Source organism: Echinops telfairi, unplaced genomic scaffold (assembly GCF_000313985.2).
Source record: "Echinops telfairi isolate 266 unplaced genomic scaffold, ASM31398v2 ScPeMD7_1;HRSCAF=3_1, whole genome shotgun sequence".
Taxonomy (NCBI): Eukaryota; Metazoa; Chordata; class Mammalia; order Afrosoricida; family Tenrecidae; genus Echinops; species Echinops telfairi.
In genome coordinates this window covers 6,906,259-6,913,046 of record NW_022103897.1, presented here as the reverse complement: position 1 = coordinate 6,913,046, position 6,788 = coordinate 6,906,259, and positions in this window count along the sequence as shown.

The following is a 6,788-nucleotide window of genomic DNA, read 5'->3' as shown; positions in this document are numbered from 1 at the left end:
CAGGTAATCTCAACCATTGTTGAATCTTTCTTTTATTAAAACAGGGCTAAAACAAGGAGTATGAATTTTTCAGGTGCAGTAATTATTGTGGTACTTCACTGATGAAAGCTCTCTTGGGCAAAGCTCTACTCTCATCTGTTTCTCATTTTCTCCTGGTTTCTGCTTTCAGCTGCTAAAGAATACATACAAGCTCAGAAGAGGGAAATTTTACAATTTGCCTGTTTATGAATTAATATGCTGAAAGGTATCAGTGGGATGGGGCTTTTCTCACTTTTCAGTTGAGTTGAGAAGAATCCTAGATTATTTGGTAAGTGTGTCTTTAAGAGAACATGTTGGAACACATATGTTGATGAACACAAAGACAGAAGAAAAAACTGAAAACCTGGTCTGACATTTTTGCATATTATAAGATTAGAGATCTAGTGTTATAGCTGGGGGGAGGGGCTGGAAGAAGATAATGAGCAAGAAGAGCCCTCAAGTTGACTCTACCTCCTGGCAATCCTATGTGTGTCAGGGTAGAGCTGTGCTTCCTAAGGTTTTAGATAGGTATTTTTAGAAGATGGTGATCACCAGGTCACCTTCTAAGGCACCTCTGGGTGGAATCAAACCTCCAACCTCTTGTTTAGCAGCAGAACGAGTTAACTATATGCATCACAAGGGATTCCAGAAGGAAGATGATTGGGGCATCAATAGTGAAATAATACATACTGGTAAAAAGAACAGTCGTCTAGATCCTTGGTCCTTCAAATGGGGTCCTTGAGCCAGCAGTAGCAGCAGTGGCACATAGAGCTATTAGGAACTCTTTACAGAACTCTCAAGTCCTTCCCCAGAGCTACTGAGTCTGCCTCTGTCATTTCATGAGATTCTCAGGAAATATCAAGTCCTGTTGCCCTGTTGATTCTGACTCACAGGGACCCGATGTATGACAGAATGAAACATTCCCTGATCCTGATCAGGGTTCGTAATCATTGCTATGTTTGATCTCATTGTTGTTATGTTTGAACCCATAATCTCACTGAGAGTATTCCTCATTTTCACTGACTAACATGATATCCTTCTCCAAAGACTGGTCACTCCTGCTAAAACATCCAAAGAACTTAAGGTGAAGTCTTGCCATACTCCCTTCTGAGGATAATTCTGACCATATTTTTTTCCAAGACAGATTTGATGGTTTTCTAATAGGCCATGGTATTTTCAATATTCTTAGGCAACAGCATGAAGGTATAGTGGCTTGTAAAAATTAGGCAATATCCATTTATTCACAAACATTAGCAGAGGTGTCAACCCAAAAAAAAACCCAAAACAAAAACAGTTGTCAATTAAAATTCATGGTGACCCCACATCTGTCAGAGAGAACTGTGCTCAGAAGGATCATCAAAGATTGATTTTCTGGAAGTGTATCACAAGGACTTCCTGGGTGCCTCTGGGTAGACATTTTTAGCAGTCAAAAATATTATTCATTTGCCCCACCAGTGGAAAGAATTTCACAATTAGCCCTGGTGAAGAAAGATACCATTAGCAAGAGCAATTTGAACAACCTTTTTTGTCATTTTTAAAGACTACAATATATGTCCTAGTAGGAAAGAATTTAAACTCTTTACAAAAGATGGATTCATTTTGAAAAAAAAAAAAAAGGCAGTGGGAGTCATCCAGTGGTCCCAAGAAAGGAGCATGGATGAGTATCTGATATTGATCTATGTGGAAACAAAAGGGATATGATCAGAACCAAGCAAGAAGATAGAAGTGCAGGTCAGGATGAAGAACTGCTTCTAATCACTTTCTGCTGATGACTTTAACACCAGACTTGCGAAGTAGAGTTAACAAAGATACCAGAGCATGGCCATTCAGGTGATCCCTTTGTAATTTGTTGCATTTCTTTATCTATTCACATGTGCACTTAAATTAATTCTTAATGAACCCTACACAATATATAAGATTGTGGAGTTAGAAAGCCAAAAAGGAAGCAAAAACACAGCATATTTCAAGCGGAGCAAAATAAAGAAAAAACTCAAGCTTTGAGTTGTAATATTGGAAGATTATATGGGTAAAAATAGTGAATAATGTGTGAAGTATCAGAAGAAGATGGTACAGGGCCATTGTACAAAAAGCAGTGGTCAATGGTAAATCATTTGAAGAGATAGTGTATGATCAATAACTGATGCTATTGAAGGAAGAAGTCCAAGCTGCACTGAAGGCCTTAGTGAAAAGCAGGACTTCAGGAATTGAAGGAACATCAATTGAAATTTTTCAACAAGCTGATGCAGGACAGAAAGCACTCACTACCTGGTCCACCAAAAGGAATTTAAAAAAACAAAAAGAAGCAAATTCAATGACTCACAGAAACCCTCTGGGAAAAAATAGAATTGTCCAGTGGGTTTCCAAGACTGTCAACCTTTACAGGAGTGGAAAGCCTCATTTTTCTTCCATGGAGTAGCTGTTGGATTCAAAGTACTGACTTTGTGATTAGCTACCCTATGCATAACTACTACAAAACCAAGCCTCCTCTCACCGAATTAAAGAGACTTATATTTGTGCCCATTTCAAAGAAAGGTGGCTTAACAGATTGTGACTTTTATTGAACAATATCATTGATATCAACTGAAAGTAAAATGTTGTGGAGAATAATTAAAAATGGCTGCAGCATTCCATTGACAAAAGCTGGGAGAAATTCAGATTGAAATGCTTCAAAAGGGATGTGGGACAAGGGCTATCCCTGCTGAAGTCATATGGATCTTTGCAGAAAGCAGAGAATACCAGAAAGATGTTTCATTTTCTTTATTGGCTATGTAAAAACATTGTATAGTGTGGATCATAACAAAATATGGATAATATTGAAAGGAATAGGAATTCCAGAACAGTTAACTGTGCTCATGTGAAACTTTCACATGAACCAAAATGTAGTAATATATACAGAACAAGGAAATACTTAAAATCAAGAAAGGAGGCTTGAAGTTAAACAAGCAGCCACCTAGCAGGGATCCATATAAGCCCACATGGAAGAAGCACACCAGCCTGTGTGTTCATGAGGTGTTGACGGGATCAGGTATCAAAATATCCCAAACAAACAACTATATCGATGCAAACAAGGGGGGTTGGAGTGGAAACCCAAAGCCGATTTGTAGACAATTGGATATCCCCCCACAGAAGGGTTATAAGAAAAGGCTGATTCAATCAAGGTGCAGAATAACACTAATGAAACACACATCATTCCTCTAGTTCCTGAATGCTTCCTTCCCTCCACTCCCATGACCCAGTTCTACCTTGCAAATCTGGCTAGACTGGAGAACACACGTTGGTACAGATTGGTACAGAGCACTCTGCGTATGGAATTCAGGACAGATAAATAAATTAAATAGCCACATATACTTGTGAAATCTGGACAATAAATAAAGAAAACTGGAGAAGAATTGATGCTTTTGAATTATGGTGTTTGTGAAAAATATTGACTGTGCCATGGAATGCCAGAAGAACAACCAAAAGTTACCTGGAAAGAAGTACAGCCATAGATGTTCCTTAGAAGCATCTCAAATTTTTTGGACAGGTTACCAGGAGAGACCTCTCTGGAATGACATCTTGGTTAGTCCAGTAGAGGATTAGTGAAATAGAGGAACATCACAAACAAGATTGATTGGTACGGTGGCGGCAACAATGCACTCAGACATCATAACAATTGTGAGATGGTGCAGGACCATTCTGTTATATGTAGGGTTGCTTGAGTTGGATCCGACTTGATAACACCTAACAACAACATCAACAATACCCAATTGATGCATATAATGGATCTTGTTTTTTTTTACACATATGCCTGCATCGCCCAGACTTATATTTAAAATGCTGTGACTTGACTCTCTGTCTTTTGGTTCCATCGCCTCCGTTTATTCATCTGTATAAGCAGGCATGACAATATTGTCCATTGCACATGATATTTTGAGAATTAAAGAAATCAGTACAATATCTAACACATAATTACAGCTTAATTTTAAGCTAGGATTATCTAAGCATATCTGTCAGGTATTTTCAGGAGATACAGTTGAACCACAATGCTTTCCTAAAGATTTATAGCCTTGGAAATTCACAGGGCAGTTCTACTCTGTGATACAGGGTTGCTATGAGTCAGAGTTGCCTCGATGGCAGTAAGTTTGGCTTGATTTGGAGTTGAACCAGGGGCATTTAATCAACTTTTGCAGTCATTCTGCTGGTACCCAATAAGAAAAGATCTTGTCATTTGGACATACTATTTTTTGGTGCACTAAACTTTTAATATGGGACATAACATTAGATAGAATTGTAAGTAGTTTATAAATCAATTTAAATGAATTTTCATATAGCTAACAAATGAACTCTTTGGACATAGAAAATCCATTACTTATCTTTGCTTCCAGAAGTTTCATCCATTTGCTTGGATCCTTTTTATTCTAACTCACTTTGAAGACCAAGTCCATATCAGTAGTTCTTGGATGTATAATAATAGTCAAATTAGTGAGATGGAATTTCATTCTTAAAATTGATTCAGAAGTTTAATTTGCGGTTTTATTATGGATCTTTCTCCATATGACACATACTTGGCTATAATTAAAATATGAAAAAATGGTATAATATTTAGGATCAGCTGAAGCTTAATAAGAACGAAAAGCTTATTCTTAAAAACTTCTTTAATGAAAACCGTTTGTTTCCTAACCATTTTGCAAAAAGTTTTTAATGTGCATTTTGAGCATATCTTCTTTTTCCTTCACTTTATTTTGCTCTACTTCCTGTTTCTTCTTCCCTGATTTTGAATGGCATTTCTATAAATATTGGTTTAAGTGGCTAAAAATGGAGGAAAAGTAAATCTGAAGTGGGCTTGGAGTCTTTAGTGACATACAAGTTTATTTCAAACATAATAAACAAAACAAAACACGATTTGTTATAGATGGTGACAGTAATCTCCCTAAAGAGTGCATTTTAATAGCTCTCCGATGTAAATATTAAAGACAAATAAATACATCTGACCCATTTCTGGACTGGATGTATGGAGTCTTTTTTTTCCTTCTAATTCTGCTCTGATCCAGGTGCGTTGTTTTGAAAAAAGTCATATCTTTTACACAGGCCTCAGTATTCTAGTTGTGAAATCTGTACTAAAGAATGACATCTTATATTCAACAATCTTTAAAATTCCAGGCCTCTCTGTTTAGTAGTCTGTGAAAAAGAAGTAGAAAAGCATTTCTAACCAATTAGTTTAATTTTGACTAGGAGAATTGAGGTCACTACTCATCATGAGACCACCAAGGGTAGAAATGTATATCTTCCTCCTGGATGCAACACATTTTCTGGGTAAATGCAATGTCTTTTCCTTTAGTTGGGACTATGTTCAGTACTAGGACCAGTTGCTATAGTGTTAATTCTGACTCAAGGGCCCATGTGTATCCTTGTAGAGTTGGACCCCCAGAGTCTTCAATGGCTGTTTGTTCAGAAGCAGGCTTTCTTCTGAAGAGCATCAAGGTGGAGTCCGACCCCCAACCTTCTGATGAGCAGCCAAGCACATTGACCCTTTGTTCCTCCCTGAGACTTCCAGGATATGCTCATTAGCTTCTTTGTAATATGGATTTTTATTTTCAATACCCATTTTCCTGAAACTACCCTCTCTGCATCATTGACGATGTATTTGACAAGCTATACAAAATCAGGGGAAAGAGGTCTTTGGAATGCACCTATATTATACTCATAGTCACCTGACCCATGTGGCCCAGGTTTGACAAAAAAAGACTTGGCCAAGGGATCCTGGAAGTCCTGAGTCAGTAGAGATGATTATACTGAATTTCCTGGGCAGCCCTTTGTTACATTCCAACCAACTAATTCTCCCTTACCTTTTTCTTTCTGGCTCCTACAAATAATCTGCAAAATGGACAAGTGGCAGCCAGAAAATCAATTGGTTCCTATATTTTTTTCTAATTAATGTCTTCTTTCAAGTACTCCGAGCATTTGTAGGGCATACACTAACTCTTCCACCTGATGTCGTGCTTTGAAGATGGAAAATAAGAAACTGAAGTAAAGCAAACAGGAAAAATTCTATAATTGTATTCACTCCATGCAGGCATCCCTTATGCTGGCTTACAAATCTGCAAATGATAATATCTCCCCAAATAGATGATTCATATCAATAATCTTATTAGAGCTAAATACATTTTTTGGTCTCAAATTGTTATAACATTTTAGTGTTTTGTCACAAAAGCAAACTGTGAGCACTATAAGCAATAGAAAATAGGAACGATGAACTAAAAAGAAAACCAAAAGTCCATGGACATCCTTAAGATGTGTATTAGGAACATAACAGGCACATATCAGGTCAAGAAATATTCTATATGTAAAAGTAATTTTCTAATTCAGTCCACTTATAAATTCCTGTCAACCAGCAGTTTCGCAGATGACTTATTTACTTTATTCTTGCCAACAACGTTGGGATCAGATCAGGCGGTATTCCCACACTGTGTCTCCAATGTTGTTCCCTGTAGAGCTATGGGTCAGCCATCTAGCTCAGAAGCAACAAAGTCCACATAGAAGAAGCACACCAGCCTGTGTGTTATGAGGTGTTGAAGGGATCAATTATCAGGCATCAAAGAACAAAAAATCATATCATTGTGACTGAGGGGGAGTGCGTAGTGGGGACCCAGTGCCCAAATGTTTTGAGAATGATGAGGGCACCTGGACATCCCCTTATGGAAGGGTCATGGGGAGGAGACGAGCCAGTCAGGGTGTAGTGTAGCAACAATGAAACATACAACTTTCCTCTAGTTCCTAAATGCTTCCTCCCT